We start from the raw sequence: 19,348 nt of genomic DNA on the forward strand, positions 1-19,348 counted from the left end.
AAATTGTAGAATAATTTTAGACTGCACAGAAATCTATTGTAACCAACCAAAAAATTGGAAAAACAGATAGAGTAACATATAGCTCATATAAACATAGAAATACTTTAAAATGTCTAATTGAAGTGGCTCCCAATGGAGTAGTTACTTATGCAAGTAAGGTTCAGTATTTGACAAGAAGAGAGTAAAAAATTTAGTATGTATATTACAGCACATGGTATCAGGTGACTTAGTAATTGCTGATAAATGATTTTTGGTTTCCCATTTGTTTCCTTCAGTTGTAAGTTCAAAAAATAGACCACCTCTTTGAACAACTGCTCAATTTACACCAAACCAATAATTGCTAAAGGAAGAATACATGTCACAAAAATCATAGCATGTGATTTGACTTTAAAAAACACATGCAATGATGACAGTCACATTCTCATGTTAGTGGTCACACAGTAAATCACTAGAAAAAACTCCATTATACTATCCCGACATGGTAAGTATGGGTCATTCGTCATTCTATGAATATACAACTCTCTTGGATTATCTCGATAACGAATATTTTACTGTGCAAAATATGAAGAACGAAAGTAAATTGAAAATTACATTGTTGTTTATGGGAATAATTACTCTAGAGCCATTTACTTTCGTACTTCTTATGTTGCACAGTAAAATATTCGTTGTTGAGATAATCCAAGAGAGTCATATATTTGTTGAATGGCCCATATTTGATCTTACATTTAGTTTACTCTCAAAATTAACATCAAAGTCTGATTTTATATGTATGTTATTTTAAAATATAAATTATGTATCCTTGATAATATGTTATTGACTTACTAATCATGGTACATATGTTCTTTCTATTGATTTACTCTTTTAATATGGGTATCCACATCTACTTAGGAATTTGCAACACAATTGGGTTCAGTAACATAATTAGAGTCACTTCTTTGATTTTTCTTTTTATCATTCATTATGGAAATAAATATTGTAGAATCAATGAGTGAATGAATTAATTCAATGAGCTATATAGTTAATTAGTTTCAAGTAACATTTTAAAATCAAAAATGTTTTATGCATGTAATCTGGAAAATAAAAATAATAAATTTCTATTTTTGCTATCTTCAATATGTATATGTTTAGATATATAAAATAAACAAAAAAATGTAATTTTAAAGTGCTTTATTTCCACATAAAAATGGTATATACTTATTTATTCAAATAAAATGTTTTTAATAATTTTATATTGTGTTCCCAGCATTCTTCAATACCGACATCATATATGATCGATTCTGAAGGCATCCAGATCACTAGGTGGCACACCTTCCTTTTTATTAATTATAAGTTGCCTTGAATTTGGTTGTAATAATCGTGCTTTGTGTTCAGTACTCATTTTTTCTTTCATTAAAATATATGATATAGTCCCTATAAAACATATCATTAACCAATGATTTGTACTCTTCTTTGTTCTTTTCCAAATTTTATGGCCTTTATTTTCTGAAAAAATAAAAAGAAATATACTTTTATTTTACCTACTTTAAAATCGTTTTATTGTCTTTTATTTATTTATTTTACTCTAAAGCAACAGTTTGAAGCCTCATCGAAAGGTCAGTCAAAGATGATGTGTCAACACATATTGCAAAGTTAAAACGAATTTTCAATTAGCTAAATAATGGGCTTGAAATGAAGCAACTAAGTAAGGTACCAAATGTAATGATTATATGCAAAATTCTACATTATTTTACCTGGTCAGTATGAAAGCTAGCTTACAATTAGCAAGGCAGTGCATGTAAACAATGATTTAAGTTGTTAAAGATGTTCAAAATTTATCTACTCGTTTCACAATAATGGTATATTATTAAAATATTTTTTATCATTTTTTCTCTTTTCTCGATTATTAGTTTTTATTGTATAGTATATAAATTATTCTAATTACTGAATACATAGATAGTGAAAAAATAATCCCATTAATTACATTAATGAATAATTTACGTAATTGTACAAATAATAAATAACTGTTATTCAAAAATTGAACGGAAATATGATCTAGTTCTCATTCATTGCTGATGACGACATTGCTGTCAACTTATGTTTACATCTACTACATTGCTTATGTGATTTTACTATATACTTATATAGTAAATATATACAGGGTGTCCCGAAAAGATTGGTCATAAATTATACCACAGATTTTGGGGTCAAAAATAGATTGATTGAACCTCACTTACCTATATACAATAGTGCACACAAAAAAAGTTACAGCCCTTTGAAGTTACAAAATAAAAATCGATTTTTTTCATATATCGAAAACTCTATGGAAAATGGACATGTGGCATTCTTATGGCATCTTATCTTAAAAAAAAAGTTAAAGTGAAATTTGTGCACCCCAAAAAAATTTGATGGGGGTTTTGATCCCTTCAACCCTCCCAAACTTCTGTGTATGTTCCAATTAAATTATTATTGTGGCACCACTAGTTAAACACAATGTTTTCAAAATTTTTTTTGCCTCTTAGTACTTTTTCGATAAGCCAGTGTTTATCGAGACGTTTTGAATATGTGTCGGATCCACCACATATTTGTAAATGGTTAACTACGATTATAGACCTGTTAATAATCTGAAAATTTATTTATAATTTACATTTTTAGGTATATTTTAAAAAAGAAGCTGAATCTCGATAAAAGGTGACTTATCAAAAAAAGACTAAGAGGCAAAAAAGTTTTAAAAACACTGTGTTTAACTTATGGTACCACAATAATAGTTTAATTGGAACGTACACAAACATTTGGGGAGTTTAAATGGACAAAATCCCCATAAAATTTGTATGTAAATATATTAAAAAAGAAGCCGCATCTTGATAAAAACTGGCTTATCGAAAAAATACTATGTGGCAAAAAAGTTATTAAAATGTTGTGTTTATCTAATGATACCACAATAATAAATTAATTGGAACATACAAAAAAGTTTGGGGGGGCTTTAAGGGAACAAAACCCCCATTAAATTTTTATGTGGTGGACAAATTTCACTATAATTTTGTTTTAAGATGTTCCTGCCATAAGAATGATACATGTCCATTTTCAATAAAAAATCTCTAACAGTTTTCGATATATTGAAAAAAGTCGATTTTCATTTTGTAACTTCAAAGGGCTGTAACTTTTTTTATGAGCACATTTATACTAAGGTAAGTTAGGTTCAATCGAACTATTTTTGACCCCAGAATGTGTGGTATAATTTATGACCAATCTTTTCGGGTTTCACACAATGAAGAAGTAAAAATTTTTGAAGCTGCGATAAAATACACTTAGTAACAAGAAGAAGCTAGAGCTGTCGATATTATGAAGCTACAGAGATGGCGAGACTTAGCAGCATCCAAACGAGATACATCGGAAAGGCAGATGAAAATCACTAGTTTTTTCGTGCATTCTAAACTATTCTATCTACAAAGTCAGATGTAAATCAATGTTAAACTGATTCTAGTTTTATTTTAATCTTTTTTAAATTAATATGTGCATACAGTATACAGTACATAATTAAAGACTTTGAAGAGTAAGCCCATTACAATAGACGTAAACTTGTGTTTCATTTAACCCTCCCTATTATCCGCCATTTTAGCTTATCAGCCTTCCGTTGGCCCATTTATGGCGGATAACCGAGACTCTACTGTATTTATAGTAAATTAACAATAACAATGGACCATCTTCATCTCTGTTTAATATTTAATATTCCGATAACTAATCGAATAAAGGATTACAGATTACGGTAAATATTTATTAAACATATATGATTACAAACTTTTGTACATGTTTTATTTTAGACCGTGACAAGTGCTCTCATCTGATTGACGTTGACAATGTGACAAATACACTGACACCTAAAGGTGTGTTCACACTATACACTAAACACCTTCCCCTTAAAGATCAAGTTTCACTGGGGGTTTAATAGATCGTCCAAAACGAGATCTTTGATAACCTGAAGTACCTGGGTCAGAGATTACTTGTTCATTTTTATTAACATCTATTGTCCTAAATAATAGATTGATATCATCTACAATATCATTATTACTTATAGGAATCTGATTATTCAAATATGTTTTTTGTTCAGGTATATACTGGTCGGGAAACAATTCGGAAAAGAAGAATTCAAGCAGGAAACAAAGCATTCTACAGAAATAAAAAAATTTTCAATGATAAGAAGATAAGCCGGAATACAAAAATGAAAATCTACAAAACGACCATAAGACCAATAGTGCTATATGCTTTGGAGGCATTCACATTAACAGCAAGAGAAGAAGAGCAGCTGAAAGTTTTTGAGAGAAAAATTCTGGGACCAAAGAGGGAAAACGAAGAGGATGCAAGGCAATGGATGAACCACGAAATACAAGAATGGATGGGTCAAGAGAACATAGTAAGAGCAACAAAAGCACAGAGAATTAGATGGTATGGACACATAATGAGAAGAGAGAAGAACAATCCGTTAAGAGTTATAACCGAATGGATACCACCAGGTACAAGAACCAGAGGCAGGCCTAAACTCAGATGGAGACAACAAGTGGAAGAAGACTTAAGAAGTATGGAAATTAGAAATATAGGAAGCAAAATCAGAGAGAGAGAAGAATGGAGAAAGGTAGTGGAAACAGCGAAGTCACACCAGCAATTGTAAAACTAAAGTCAGAATGGGATGATCCCCCACAAAAAGGATCTTCAAGTGAAAACAGCTTCAGCTTCCTCGGGAGCGTACAGCTTGTATATATATATATGTGCATACAGTATACAGTACATAATTAAAGACTTTGAAGAGTAAGCCCATTACAATAGACGTAAACTTGTGTTTCATTTAACCCTCCCTATTATCCGCCGTTTTAGCTTATCTGCCCTTCCGTTGGCCCATTTATGGCGGATAACCGAGACTCTACTGTATTTATAGTAAATTAACAATAACAATGGACCATCTTCATCTCCAACAAGTAGACCAATATGCACTAACAGAAGCAGAAATACAAGACATAATAAAAAAATGAAAAATAAGGTCCCAGGATGCAATATAATAACTGTAGAAATATTAAAATATGGAGGACACAGAATACAGAGTGAAATATGAAAGTTAATACTAGAGATATGGACCACAGATATATAATGCCGGAACAATGGAAAGTTGCAGTGATATGCCCTATACATAAGAAGGGAGACAAGTTAGATTGCAATAATCACCAGGGAATATCACTACTAAACGTTGGATATAAAATATTGGAAGGAAGACTAAATAGTATAATGGAACAAACAACAGGGGATTATCAAGGAGGATTCAGAAAAGGCAGGTCAACTATACATCAAATATTTACAGTAAGACAAATGCTGGGAAAATTCTACAAGCGAAATACTGAACTACATAATCACATCATCTATTTGTAGATTTCAAACAAGCATATGACTCAGTATTTAGAAAGGAATTATATAGCTCAATGCAAGAGGTAAATGTGTCAAAAAAAACTAATCAGATTAGTAAAACTATGCCTGGTCAACACCAAGGCAAAAGTAAGGATCCAAAATCAACTGTCTGATGAATTTAACATTAATGAAGGTCTAACACAAAGGGATGTGCTGTCAACAACACTTTTTAACCTTGCGTTGGAACAAGTAATCAGGAAAACTCCTATAGATAGGTAAGGTACAATATTTACAAAGCTCAATTAAGTCCTTGCTTAGGCAGATATGTAGACATAATCAATTGAACATTAAAAGACCTAGAAAAAATTTATACATATTTTAAAGATGCGGCACAGACTATGGGCTACAAGTTAATATCTCAAAGACAAAGTACATGATAAAAACTGGGGAAAAAGTACAAAAGAATGGCAACAACATATCCCTGAGTGGACAAATATTTAAAAGAGTAGACTGTTTCAAATATTTACGATCAACAATTACAGAAGGAAATAAAAACAGTGATGAGATAACAGTGAGAATTTCATTTGGAAACAAATGCTTCTACAGCCTACAGAACATCATAAAGTCAAAATCAGTATCTATTAATTCAAAAGTAAAAGTATACACAACAGAAACCTGTAGTAATGTATGCATCAGAAATGTGGACTTTGACTAGTGAACATGAGGAACAACTTCTTAGATGGGAAAGAAAAATATATGGACCTATAAAGGAGAAAGGCGTATAAGGGTGAACCACAAAATAAATAGAGTGTTTAACAGACCGACTATCATAAAAGAAATGCAAAGTAAACACCTGAGTTGGTTGGGACAAGTAGAAAGGATGGGTTAAATACAAAAAAGTACTTAGAAAATAATAAACGGGAAGAGACCGAGAGGTAGGCCTAGAAAGAGATGGATTGATGGTATTCACCAGGATTTGAAAGACCTAGAAATATGAGAATGGGAAAAAAACAAAAGAAAGGAAAACATGGGCAACTGTAGTCAAGCAAGCAATACACATAACGCCGAAAAGACCTCAAAAAGAAACAAGAAAGTAATATAGATAATAACGTTTAGAACTTTTGAGGTGTTACGAGTGTAGCTGGCCTTTGTCATGCAAAACTTTAGAGCCTAGAAACCCTAACGGGTGGCCATGGCCCTCCATGAGCTGTTAGTGGTCACCGATGATGATTTAATTCTTTAATTCAATAGATAAAAGATAAAAGTGAGGTTAACATACTTTTGTCTTTGAATAGCACTAATCCATTTTTTTCTTTGATCCTGCCTATATTTGGATGTAGGAAAACGAAAGAATTTCATTCCACTATTTCTCCATGTACAATGACAGTCAAAAACAACACAAGAACCGCATTTTAAAAAATTAAGGGAATAATAATTATTTTGATTTATAGAAGCAATCGCAGGTGACGGTGTTGCCAGAGAAATTTTTGTAAATGCACTGGAGTGACTGGAATATTGACTAAAATGTACTACACCAACACATTTTGTACAAAAACTTAAAAAACGTCGTTTTATGTTATTTGAAGCAAATTTATTATATCACAAAATTTTAGGTTTTTACTTTAGATACTTTAGTATCACAAGTTTGGTTGTTAATTGTATCAAATTGGTACAAATTGTACCAACTCTGGCAACGCTTGTGGGACGAGCTTCCAATTTTCGCCACCATGAGAAGGACGGTCGATATGTGTCATCCCCTCCATGTCAACCCTCTCAGCGGATACGATCAACTTGATACCAGGGAAGGCGAAATGAAGATATATAAAATAGCCAAACAGAGAGCAAAGAAAGCAAAAGATTTTAATCAGATTAGATGTATCCGAGATGAAAATAATAAAATAACCGTTCACAAAAGGGATGTCAAAATGAGATGGAGAAAGTACTTTGACAGCTTATTAAATGAAGAATTTGACAGACAGCCGGTAGAGTCAACGGAGACAGTAGCAGCAGGCGATAAGGCAGGACATGTTGGTAAAGGGGATTAACATTGATATGACCCAAGATAGAATTGTGTGGAGAAATGCAATTAGGGAAGCCGACCCCGCATAGGGATAAGGCAAAGAGAATGATGATGATTGTAGCGAGCAAAACATAGAAAATGGGATTTCGTTTTTCTTATCATTTTTAGGTTAAAATACTGTCAAAATTTCAGGGAGCAGAGTTGTAGTGAGGTAAACGCAAAAAAAGCGTGATTTTATTATTATTTTTTTTTTTATTTTAGTATCAAATGACGATTTTGACAATGTTCCCCCACATAACATTCAAAATAAATCCCATTTTCGTTTTCATTACCATCAAAAACATAATGTTTGACTAAAATTGGCTTATCAACTCACCGTGGTCAGTACCTGGTCATTTTAGGGGTGCCGCCTGCCGCTCACCTAACTTACTTGAAAACTATACTAAATTTGCAATCAAGATGTAGTAGAAATAAACAAGCCAAGATACGTTAAATGCTACTAGGAGCACTCCCGAATCATAATTTACAATGTATAAACTTTGGAAATCATGATTTGGGATTTACAATGTGTATATACAGGGTGGTTCATCTTATCCGCCTCGGTCTCTGTACGGAAAACCACTTGATATTTAAAAAAAATTTCTGTACAGAAATATACATGGCCTTTAATACTACAATCTAAAAATAATGTCAATTATACAGGGTGCTCCAAAAAAGACTGGTATATCAAAGTTATATTTTTTCTTATGGAATGCCCTATATTTGATGACATTATTGAATTGACCTTAAAAAATAAGCTATACTTTCATAAAGGTTCCCTGTACCTAAATACAGGGTGTTTTGATTTATGTCGATTTTTATAAAAATGTAAGGTTTTAGAAAAAAATAAATATCTACGAATCTAAGAATCAGTAACAAATTCTTTCTTGGATCTTAATAATAGGATATTTAGCATACCTACACAGATGCTTATTGCAACAAAATTTCTTACAGGGTGGTCAAAATATGAGATTGTTCTATTAACAAATTCAAGCTGTACTAAGTTACTTATTTTAAATGGAACACCCTATATCTTATTAGTCTATCGCGTAGTAAATTTACTTAGCTTTCAATTTGTATTAGGGTTTCCTATACCTATCTTTTTACTGGGTGGTCAAAATATTAAATTGTTCTATTAACAAATTTAAGCTGTAATAACTTACTTATTTTAAATGGAACACCCTGTATCTCACTAGTCTATCGCGTAGAAAATTTACTTAGCTTTCAATTCTTATTAGGGTTTTCTATACCTATCTCCCTTCGTTTTTTAAATATTTAATAATTTCCTATTTTGTAAGCTTTAAAAATTAGAATTATGTAACTATGTAGTGGTTATGTACAACACATTATCAATAACACCGGCAATATATTTTTTCTACGAGCGTGCAAAAATGTCTACTTTCGCGCACGCATTTTAGTTTAGAAAGTTTCACTTTTCCGCACGCGTGTTACTTTTCCGCACGCGGTTTTTACTTTTCCGCACGCGTGTTAATTTAGATATGTTAATATGGCTTTAAAGTAATTATAATACATGCAATAAACTAATATTTAGATCAAAAATGAATAACCATTTTCAATTTCGTTGCAAAACGAAAATACAGCCGAACCATATTCCAGTCCAATCAGAGAGTGCTGCAAGCACCTCTACCGGTTTCGAAACTCATTAGTCTCTCATCAGGAGGCACATATGCTGCTCTCCCTGATTCAACCAAAACAAACCCCAGCGTGCAGTCCCGAATTGCAACGAACGAAATGGTATAGATGCCCTAGCGGCAACTGCTAGCAAAAGACTAAGTTTTCACTCTAATGGCATATAACATATCCCACCAGAATGAAAACAATGGGAACCTTCTCTGGTTACACCTCCGAGGCTTCTACAATTTGCAAGCCATACGGATGCTGAGACTAAGGAAGATGAGGGAATTCTACAATTTACAATTCACGTCACATCTGCTCAGCGCGGTAAAGTTCCAACGAGACTGGTTCCCTTCATACTCCACACAGAGTAAATGTAAATCAAAAATGAATAACCATTTTCAATTTCGTTGCAAAACGAAAATACAGCCGAACCATATTCCAGTCCAATCAGAGAGTGCTGCAAGCACCTCTACCGGTTTCGAAACTCATTAGTCTCTCATCAGGAGGCACATATGCTGCTCTCCCTGATTCAACCAAAACAAACCCCAGCGTGCAGTCCCGAATTGCAACGAACGAAATGGTATAGATGCCCTAGCGGCAACTGCTAGCAAAAGACTAAGTTTTCACTCTAATGGCATATAACATATCCCACCAGAATGAAAACAATGGGAACCTTCTCTGGTTACACCTCCGAGGCTTCTACAATTTGCAAGCCATACGGATGCTGAGACTAAGGAAGATGAGGGAATTCTACAATTTACAATTCACGTCACATCTGCTCAGCGCGGTAAAGTTCCAACGAGACTGGTTCCCTTCATACTCCACACAGAGTAAATGTAAATCAAAAATGAATAACCATTTTCAATTTCGTTGCAAAACGAAAATACAGCCGAACCATATTCCAGTCCAATCAGAGAGTGCTGCAAGCACCTCTACCGGTTTCGAAACTCATTAGTCTCTCATCAGGAGGCACATATGCTGCTCTCCCTGATTCAACCAAAACAAACCCCAGCGTGCAGTCCCGAATTGCAACGAACGAAATGGTATAGATGCCCTAGCGGCAACTGCTAGCAAAAGACTAAGTTTTCACTCTAATGGCATATAACATATCCCACCAGAATGAAAACAATGGGAACCTTCTCTGGTTACACCTCCGAGGCTTCTACAATTTGCAAGCCATACGGATGCTGAGACTAAGGAAGATGAGGGAATTCTACAATTTACAATTCACGTCACATCTGCTCAGCGCGGTAAAGTTCCAACGAGACTGGTTCCCTTCATACTCCACACAGAGTAAATGTAAATCAAAAATGAATAACCATTTTCAATTTCGTTGCAAAACGAAAATACAGCCGAACCATATTCCAGTCCAATCAGAGAGTGCTGCAAGCACCTCTACCGGTTTCGAAACTCATTAGTCTCTCATCAGGAGGCACATATGCTGCTCTCCCTGATTCAACCAAAACAAACCCCAGCGTGCAGTCCCGAATTGCAACGAACGAAATGGTATAGATGCCCTAGCGGCAACTGCTAGCAAAAGACTAAGTTTTCACTCTAATGGCATATAACATATCCCACCAGAATGAAAACAATGGGAACCTTCTCTGGTTACACCTCCGAGGCTTCTACAATTTGCAAGCCATACGGATGCTGAGACTAAGGAAGATGAGGGAATTCTACAATTTACAATTCACGTCACATCTGCTCAGCGCGGTAAAGTTCCAACGAGACTGGTTCCCTTCATACTCCACACAGAGTAAATGTAAATCAAAAATGAATAACCATTTTCAATTTCGTTGCAAAACGAAAATACAGCCGAACCATATTCCAGTCCAATCAGAGAGTGCTGCAAGCACCTCTACCGGTTTCGAAACTCATTAGTCTCTCATCAGGAGGCACATATGCTGCTCTCCCTGATTCAACCAAAACAAACCCCAGCGTGCAGTCCCGAATTGCAACGAACGAAATGGTATAGATGCCCTAGCGGCAACTGCTAGCAAAAGACTAAGTTTTCACTCTAATGGCATATAACATATCCCACCAGAATGAAAACAATGGGAACCTTCTCTGGTTACACCTCCGAGGCTTCTACAATTTGCAAGCCATACGGATGCTGAGACTAAGGAAGATGAGGGAATTCTACAATTTACAATTCACGTCACATCTGCTCAGCGCGGTAAAGTTCCAACGAGACTGGTTCCCTTCATACTCCACACAGAGTAAATGTAAATCAAAAATGAATAACCATTTTCAATTTCGTTGCAAAACGAAAATACAGCCGAACCATATTCCAGTCCAATCAGAGAGTGCTGCAAGCACCTCTACCGGTTTCGAAACTCATTAGTCTCTCATCAGGAGGCACATATGCTGCTCTCCCTGATTCAACCAAAACAAACCCCAGCGTGCAGTCCCGAATTGCAACGAACGAAATGGTATAGATGCCCTAGCGGCAACTGCTAGCAAAAGACTAAGTTTTCACTCTAATGGCATATAACATATCCCACCAGAATGAAAACAATGGGAACCTTCTCTGGTTACACCTCCGAGGCTTCTACAATTTGCAAGCCATACGGATGCTGAGACTAAGGAAGATGAGGGAATTCTACAATTTACAATTCACGTCACATCTGCTCAGCGCGGTAAAGTTCCAACGAGACTGGTTCCCTTCATACTCCACACAGAGTAAATGTAAATCAAAAATGAATAACCATTTTCAATTTCGTTGCAAAACGAAAATACAGCCGAACCATATTCCAGTCCAATCAGAGAGTGCTGCAAGCACCTCTACCGGTTTCGAAACTCATTAGTCTCTCATCAGGAGGCACATATGCTGCTCTCCCTGATTCAACCAAAACAAACCCCAGCGTGCAGTCCCGAATTGCAACGAACGAAATGGTATAGATGCCCTAGCGGCAACTGCTAGCAAAAGACTAAGTTTTCACTCTAATGGCATATAACATATCCCACCAGAATGAAAACAATGGGAACCTTCTCTGGTTACACCTCCGAGGCTTCTACAATTTGCAAGCCATACGGATGCTGAGACTAAGGAAGATGAGGGAATTCTACAATTTACAATTCACGTCACATCTGCTCAGCGCGGTAAAGTTCCAACGAGACTGGTTCCCTTCATACTCCACACAGAGTAAATGTAAATCAAAAATGAATAACCATTTTCAATTTCGTTGCAAAACGAAAATACAGCCGAACCATATTCCAGTCCAATCAGAGAGTGCTGCAAGCACCTCTACCGGTTTCGAAACTCATTAGTCTCTCATCAGGAGGCACATATGCTGCTCTCCCTGATTCAACCAAAACAAACCCCAGCGTGCAGTCCCGAATTGCAACGAACGAAATGGTATAGATGCCCTAGCGGCAACTGCTAGCAAAAGACTAAGTTTTCACTCTAATGGCATATAACATATCCCACCAGAATGAAAACAATGGGAACCTTCTCTGGTTACACCTCCGAGGCTTCTACAATTTGCAAGCCATACGGATGCTGAGACTAAGGAAGATGAGGGAATTCTACAATTTACAATTCACGTCACATCTGCTCAGCGCGGTAAAGTTCCAACGAGACTGGTTCCCTTCATACTCCACACAGAGTAAATGTAAATCAAAAATGAATAACCATTTTCAATTTCGTTGCAAAACGAAAATACAGCCGAACCATATTCCAGTCCAATCAGAGAGTGCTGCAAGCACCTCTACCGGTTTCGAAACTCATTAGTCTCTCATCAGGAGGCACATATGCTGCTCTCCCTGATTCAACCAAAACAAACCCCAGCGTGCAGTCCCGAATTGCAACGAACGAAATGGTATAGATGCCCTAGCGGCAACTGCTAGCAAAAGACTAAGTTTTCACTCTAATGGCATATAACATATCCCACCAGAATGAAAACAATGGGAACCTTCTCTGGTTACACCTCCGAGGCTTCTACAATTTGCAAGCCATACGGATGCTGAGACTAAGGAAGATGAGGGAATTCTACAATTTACAATTCACGTCACATCTGCTCAGCGCGGTAAAGTTCCAACGAGACTGGTTCCCTTCATACTCCACACAGAGTAAATGTAAATCAAAAATGAATAACCATTTTCAATTTCGTTGCAAAACGAAAATACAGCCGAACCATATTCCAGTCCAATCAGAGAGTGCTGCAAGCACCTCTACCGGTTTCGAAACTCATTAGTCTCTCATCAGGAGGCACATATGCTGCTCTCCCTGATTCAACCAAAACAAACCCCAGCGTGCAGTCCCGAATTGCAACGAACGAAATGGTATAGATGCCCTAGCGGCAACTGCTAGCAAAAGACTAAGTTTTCACTCTAATGGCATATAACATATCCCACCAGAATGAAAACAATGGGAACCTTCTCTGGTTACACCTCCGAGGCTTCTACAATTTGCAAGCCATACGGATGCTGAGACTAAGGAAGATGAGGGAATTCTACAATTTACAATTCACGTCACATCTGCTCAGCGCGGTAAAGTTCCAACGAGACTGGTTCCCTTCATACTCCACACAGAGTAAATGTAAATCAAAAATGAATAACCATTTTCAATTTCGTTGCAAAACGAAAATACAGCCGAACCATATTCCAGTCCAATCAGAGAGTGCTGCAAGCACCTCTACCGGTTTCGAAACTCATTAGTCTCTCATCAGGAGGCACATATGCTGCTCTCCCTGATTCAACCAAAACAAACCCCAGCGTGCAGTCCCGAATTGCAACGAACGAAATGGTATAGATGCCCTAGCGGCAACTGCTAGCAAAAGACTAAGTTTTCACTCTAATGGCATATAACATATCCCACCAGAATGAAAACAATGGGAACCTTCTCTGGTTACACCTCCGAGGCTTCTACAATTTGCAAGCCATACGGATGCTGAGACTAAGGAAGATGAGGGAATTCTACAATTTACAATTCACGTCACATCTGCTCAGCGCGGTAAAGTTCCAACGAGACTGGTTCCCTTCATACTCCACACAGAGTAAATGTAAATCAAAAATGAATAACCATTTTCAATTTCGTTGCAAAACGAAAATACAGCCGAACCATATTCCAGTCCAATCAGAGAGTGCTGCAAGCACCTCTACCGGTTTCGAAACTCATTAGTCTCTCATCAGGAGGCACATATGCTGCTCTCCCTGATTCAACCAAAACAAACCCCAGCGTGCAGTCCCGAATTGCAACGAACGAAATGGTATAGATGCCCTAGCGGCAACTGCTAGCAAAAGACTAAGTTTTCACTCTAATGGCATATAACATATCCCACCAGAATGAAAACAATGGGAACCTTCTCTGGTTACACCTCCGAGGCTTCTACAATTTGCAAGCCATACGGATGCTGAGACTAAGGAAGATGAGGGAATTCTACAATAAGGAACCAGTCTCGTTGGAACTTTACCGCGCTGAGCAGATGTGACGTGAATTGTAAATTGTAGAATTCCCTCATCTTCCTTAGTCTCAGCATCCGTATGGCTTGCAAATTGTAGAAGCCTCGGAGGTGTAACCAGAGAAGGTTCCCATTGTTTTCATTCTGGTGGGATATGTTATATGCCATTAGAGTGAAAACTTAGTCTTTTGCTAGCAGTTGCCGCTAGGGCATCTATACCATTTCGTTCGTTGCAATTCGGGACTGCACGCTGGGGTTTGTTTTGGTTGAATCAGGGAGAGCAGCATATGTGCCTCCTGATGAGAGACTAATGAGTTTCGAAACCGGTAGAGGTGCTTGCAGCACTCTCTGATTGGACTGGAATATGGTTCGGCTGTATTTTCGTTTTGCAACGAAATTGAAAATGGTTATTCATTTTTGATTTACATTTACTCTGTGTGGAGTATGAAGGGAACCAGTCTCGTTGGAACTTTACCGCGCTGAGCAGATGTGACGTGAATTGTAAATTGTAGAATTCCCTCATCTTCCTTAGTCTCAGCATCCGTATGGCTTGCAAATTGTAGAAGCCTCGGAGGTGTAACCAGAGAAGGTTCCCATTGTTTTCATTCTGGTGGGATATGTTATATGCCATTAGAGTGAAAACTTAGTCTTTTGCTAGCAGTTGCCGCTAGGGCATCTATACCATTTCGTTCGTTGCAATTCGGGACTGCACGCTGGGGTTTGTTTTGGTTGAATCAGGGAGAGCAGCATATGTGCCTCCTGATGAGAGACTAATGAGTTTCGAAACCGGTAGAGGTGCTTGCAGCACTCTCTGATTGGACTGGAATATGGTTCGGCTGTATTTTCGTTTTGCAACGAAATTGAAAATGGTTATTCATTTTTGATTTACATTTACTCTGTGTGGAGTATGAAGGGAACCAGTCTCGTTGGAACTTTACCGCGCTGAGCAGATGTGACGTGAATTGTAAATTGTAGAATTCCCTCATCTTCCTTAGTCTCAGCATCCGTATGGCTTGCAAATTGTAGAAGCCTCGGAGGTGTAACCAGAGAAGGTTCCCATTGTTTTCATTCTGGTGGGATATGTTATATGCCATTAGAGTGAAAACTTAGTCTTTTGCTAGCAGTTGCCGCTAGGGCATCTATACCATTTCGTTCGTTGCAATTCGGGACTGCACGCTGGGGTTTGTTTTGGTTGAATCAGGGAGAGCAGCATATGTGCCTCCTGATGAGAGACTAATGAGTTTCGAAACCGGTAGAGGTGCTTGCAGCACTCTCTGATTGGACTGGAATATGGTTCGGCTGTATTTTCGTTTTGCAACGAAATTGAAAATGGTTATTCATTTTTGATTTACATTTACTCTGTGTGGAGTATGAAGGGAACCAGTCTCGTTGGAACTTTACCGCGCTGAGCAGATGTGACGTGAATTGTAAATTGTAGAATTCCCTCATCTTCCTTAGTCTCAGCATCCGTATGGCTTGCAAATTGTAGAAGCCTCGGAGGTGTAACCAGAGAAGGTTCCCATTGTTTTCATTCTGGTGGGATATGTTATATGCCATTAGAGTGAAAACTTAGTCTTTTGCTAGCAGTTGCCGCTAGGGCATCTATACCATTTCGTTCGTTGCAATTCGGGACTGCACGCTGGGGTTTGTTTTGGTTGAATCAGGGAGAGCAGCATATGTGCCTCCTGATGAGAGACTAATGAGTTTCGAAACCGGTAGAGGTGCTTGCAGCACTCTCTGATTGGACTGGAATATGGTTCGGCTGTATTTTCGTTTTGCAACGAAATTGAAAATGGTTATTCATTTTTGATTTACATTTACTCTGTGTGGAGTATGAAGGGAACCAGTCTCGTTGGAACTTTACCGCGCTGAGCAGATGTGACGTGAATTGTAAATTGTAGAATTCCCTCATCTTCCTTAGTCTCAGCATCCGTATGGCTTGCAAATTGTAGAAGCCTCGGAGGTGTAACCAGAGAAGGTTCCCATTGTTTTCATTCTGGTGGGATATGTTATATGCCATTAGAGTGAAAACTTAGTCTTTTGCTAGCAGTTGCCGCTAGGGCATCTATACCATTTCGTTCGTTGCAATTCGGGACTGCACGCTGGGGTTTGTTTTGGTTGAATCAGGGAGAGCAGCATATGTGCCTCCTGATGAGAGACTAATGAGTTTCGAAACCGGTAGAGGTGCTTGCAGCACTCTCTGATTGGACTGGAATATGGTTCGGCTGTATTTTCGTTTTGCAACGAAATTGAAAATGGTTATTCATTTTTGATTTACATTTACTCTGTGTGGAGTATGAAGGGAACCAGTCTCGTTGGAACTTTACCGCGCTGAGCAGATGTGACGTGAATTGTAAATTGTAGAATTCCCTCATCTTCCTTAGTCTCAGCATCCGTATGGCTTGCAAATTGTAGAAGCCTCGGAGGTGTAACCAGAGAAGGTTCCCATTGTTTTCATTCTGGTGGGATATGTTATATGCCATTAGAGTGAAAACTTAGTCTTTTGCTAGCAGTTGCCGCTAGGGCATCTATACCATTTCGTTCGTTGCAATTCGGGACTGCACGCTGGGGTTTGTTTTGGTTGAATCAGGGAGAGCAGCATATGTGCCTCCTGATGAGAGACTAATGAGTTTCGAAACCGGTAGAGGTGCTTGCAGCACTCTCTGATTGGACTGGAATATGGTTCGGCTGTATTTTCGTTTTGCAACGAAATTGAAAATGGTTATTCATTTTTGATTTACATTTACTCTGTGTGGAGTATGAAGGGAACCAGTCTCGTTGGAACTTTACCGCGCTGAGCAGATGTGACGTGAATTGTAAATTGTAGAATTCCCTCATCTTCCTTAGTCTCAGCATCCGTATGGCTTGCAAATTGTAGAAGCCTCGGAGGTGTAACCAGAGAAGGTTCCCATTGTTTTCATTCTGGTGGGATATGTTATATGCCATTAGAGTGAAAACTTAGTCTTTTGCTAGCAGTTGCCGCTAGGGCATCTATACCATTTCGTTCGTTGCAATTCGGGACTGCACGCTGGGGTTTGTTTTGGTTGAATCAGGGAGAGCAGCATATGTGCCTCCTGATGAGAGACTAATGAGTTTCGAAACCGGTAGAGGTGCTTGCAGCACTCTCTGATTGGACTGGAATATGGTTCGGCTGTATTTTCGTTTTGCAACGAAATTGAAAATGGTTATTCATTTTTGATTTACATTTACTCTGTGTGGAGTATGAAGGGAACCAGTCTCGTTGGAACTTTACCGCGCTGAGCAGATGTGACGTGAATTGTAAATTGTAGAATTCCCTCATCTTCCTTAGTCTCAGCATCCGTATGGCTTGCAAATTGTAGAAGCCTCGGAGGTGTAACCAGAGAAGGTTCCCATTGTTTTCATTCTGGTGGGATATGTTATATGCCATTAGAGTGAAAACTTAGTCTTTTGCTAGCAGTTGCCGCTAGGGCATCTATACCATTTCGTTCGTTGCAATTCGGGACTGCACGCTGGGGTTTGTTTTGGTTGAATCAGGGAGAGCAGCATATGTGCCTCCTGATGAGAGACTAATGAGTTTCGAAACCGGTAGAGGTGCTTGCAGCACTCTCTGATTGGACTGGAATATGGTTCGGCTGTATTTTCGTTTTGCAACGAAATTGAAAATGGTTATTCATTTTTGATTTACATTTACTCTGTGTGGAGTATGAAGGGAACCAGTCTCGTTGGAACTTTACCGCGCTGAGCAGATGTGACGTGAATTGTAAATTGTAGAATTCCCTCATCTTCCTTAGTCTCAGCATCCGTATGGCTTGCAAATTGTAGAAGCCTCGGAGGTGTAACCAGAGAAGGTTCCCATTGTTTTCATTCTGGTGGGATATGTTATATGCCATTAGAGTGAAAACTTAGTCTTTTGCTAGCAGTTGCCGCTAGGGCATCTATACCATTTCGTTCGTTGCAATTCGGGACTGCACGCTGGGGTTTGTTTTGGTTGAATCAGGGAGAGCAGCATATGTGCCTCCTGATGAGAGACTAATGAGTTTCGAAACCGGTAGAGGTGCTTGCAGCACTCTCTGATTGGACTGGAATATGGTTCGGCTGTATTTTCGTTTTGCAACGAAATTGAAAATGGTTATTCATTTTTGATTTACATTTACTCTGTGTGGAGTATGAAGGGAACCAGTCTCGTTGGAACTTTACCGCGCTGAGCAGATGTGACGTGAATTGTAAATTGTAGAATTCCCTCATCTTCCTTAGTCTCAGCATCCGTATGGCTTGCAAATTGTAGAAGCCTCGGAGGTGTAACCAGAGAAGGTTCCCATTGTTTTCATTCTGGTGGGATATGTTATATGCCATTAGAGTGAAAACTTAGTCTTTTGCTAGCAGTTGCCGCTAGGGCATCTATACCATTTCGTTCGTTGCAATTCGGGACTGCACGCTGGGGTTTGTTTTGGTTGAATCAGGGAGAGCAGCATATGTGCCTCCTGATGAGAGACTAATGAGTTTCGAAACCGGTAGAGGTGCTTGCAGCACTCTCTGATTGGACTGGAATATGGTTCGGCTGTATTTTCGTTTTGCAACGAAATTGAAAATGGTTATTCATTTTTGATTTACATTTACTCTGTGTGGAGTATGAAGGGAACCAGTCTCGTTGGAACTTTACCGCGCTGAGCAGATGTGACGTGAATTGTAAATTGTAGAATTCCCTCATCTTCCTTAGTCTCAGCATCCGTATGGCTTGCAAATTGTAGAAGCCTCGGAGGTGTAACCAGAGAAGGTTCCCATTGTTTTCATTCTGGTGGGATATGTTATATGCCATTAGAGTGAAAACTTAGTCTTTTGCTAGCAGTTGCCGCTAGGGCATCTATACCATTTCGTTCGTTGCAATTCGGGACTGCACGCT

At 38.1% G+C, this 19,348-nt stretch overlaps 1 long non-coding RNA gene across 1 annotated transcript; it reads right to left on the bottom strand.

Moving 5' to 3' along the window:
* Positions 1 to 1,152: 1,152 nt before the first annotated feature.
* On the bottom strand, positions 1,153 to 7,174 carry LOC126881465 (uncharacterized). Its single transcript, XR_007696867.1, has 2 exons — positions 6,647 to 7,174; positions 1,153 to 1,482 (listed from the first exon to the last, which is right to left on the bottom strand). It is a non-coding gene; the product is annotated as an uncharacterized LOC126881465 (long non-coding RNA).
* Positions 7,175 to 19,348: the final 12,174 nt, after the last annotated feature.

The sequence above is a fragment of the Diabrotica virgifera genome, chromosome 1, assembly GCF_917563875.1.
Source record: "Diabrotica virgifera virgifera chromosome 1, PGI_DIABVI_V3a".
NCBI lineage: Eukaryota > Metazoa > Arthropoda > Insecta > Coleoptera > Chrysomelidae > Diabrotica > Diabrotica virgifera.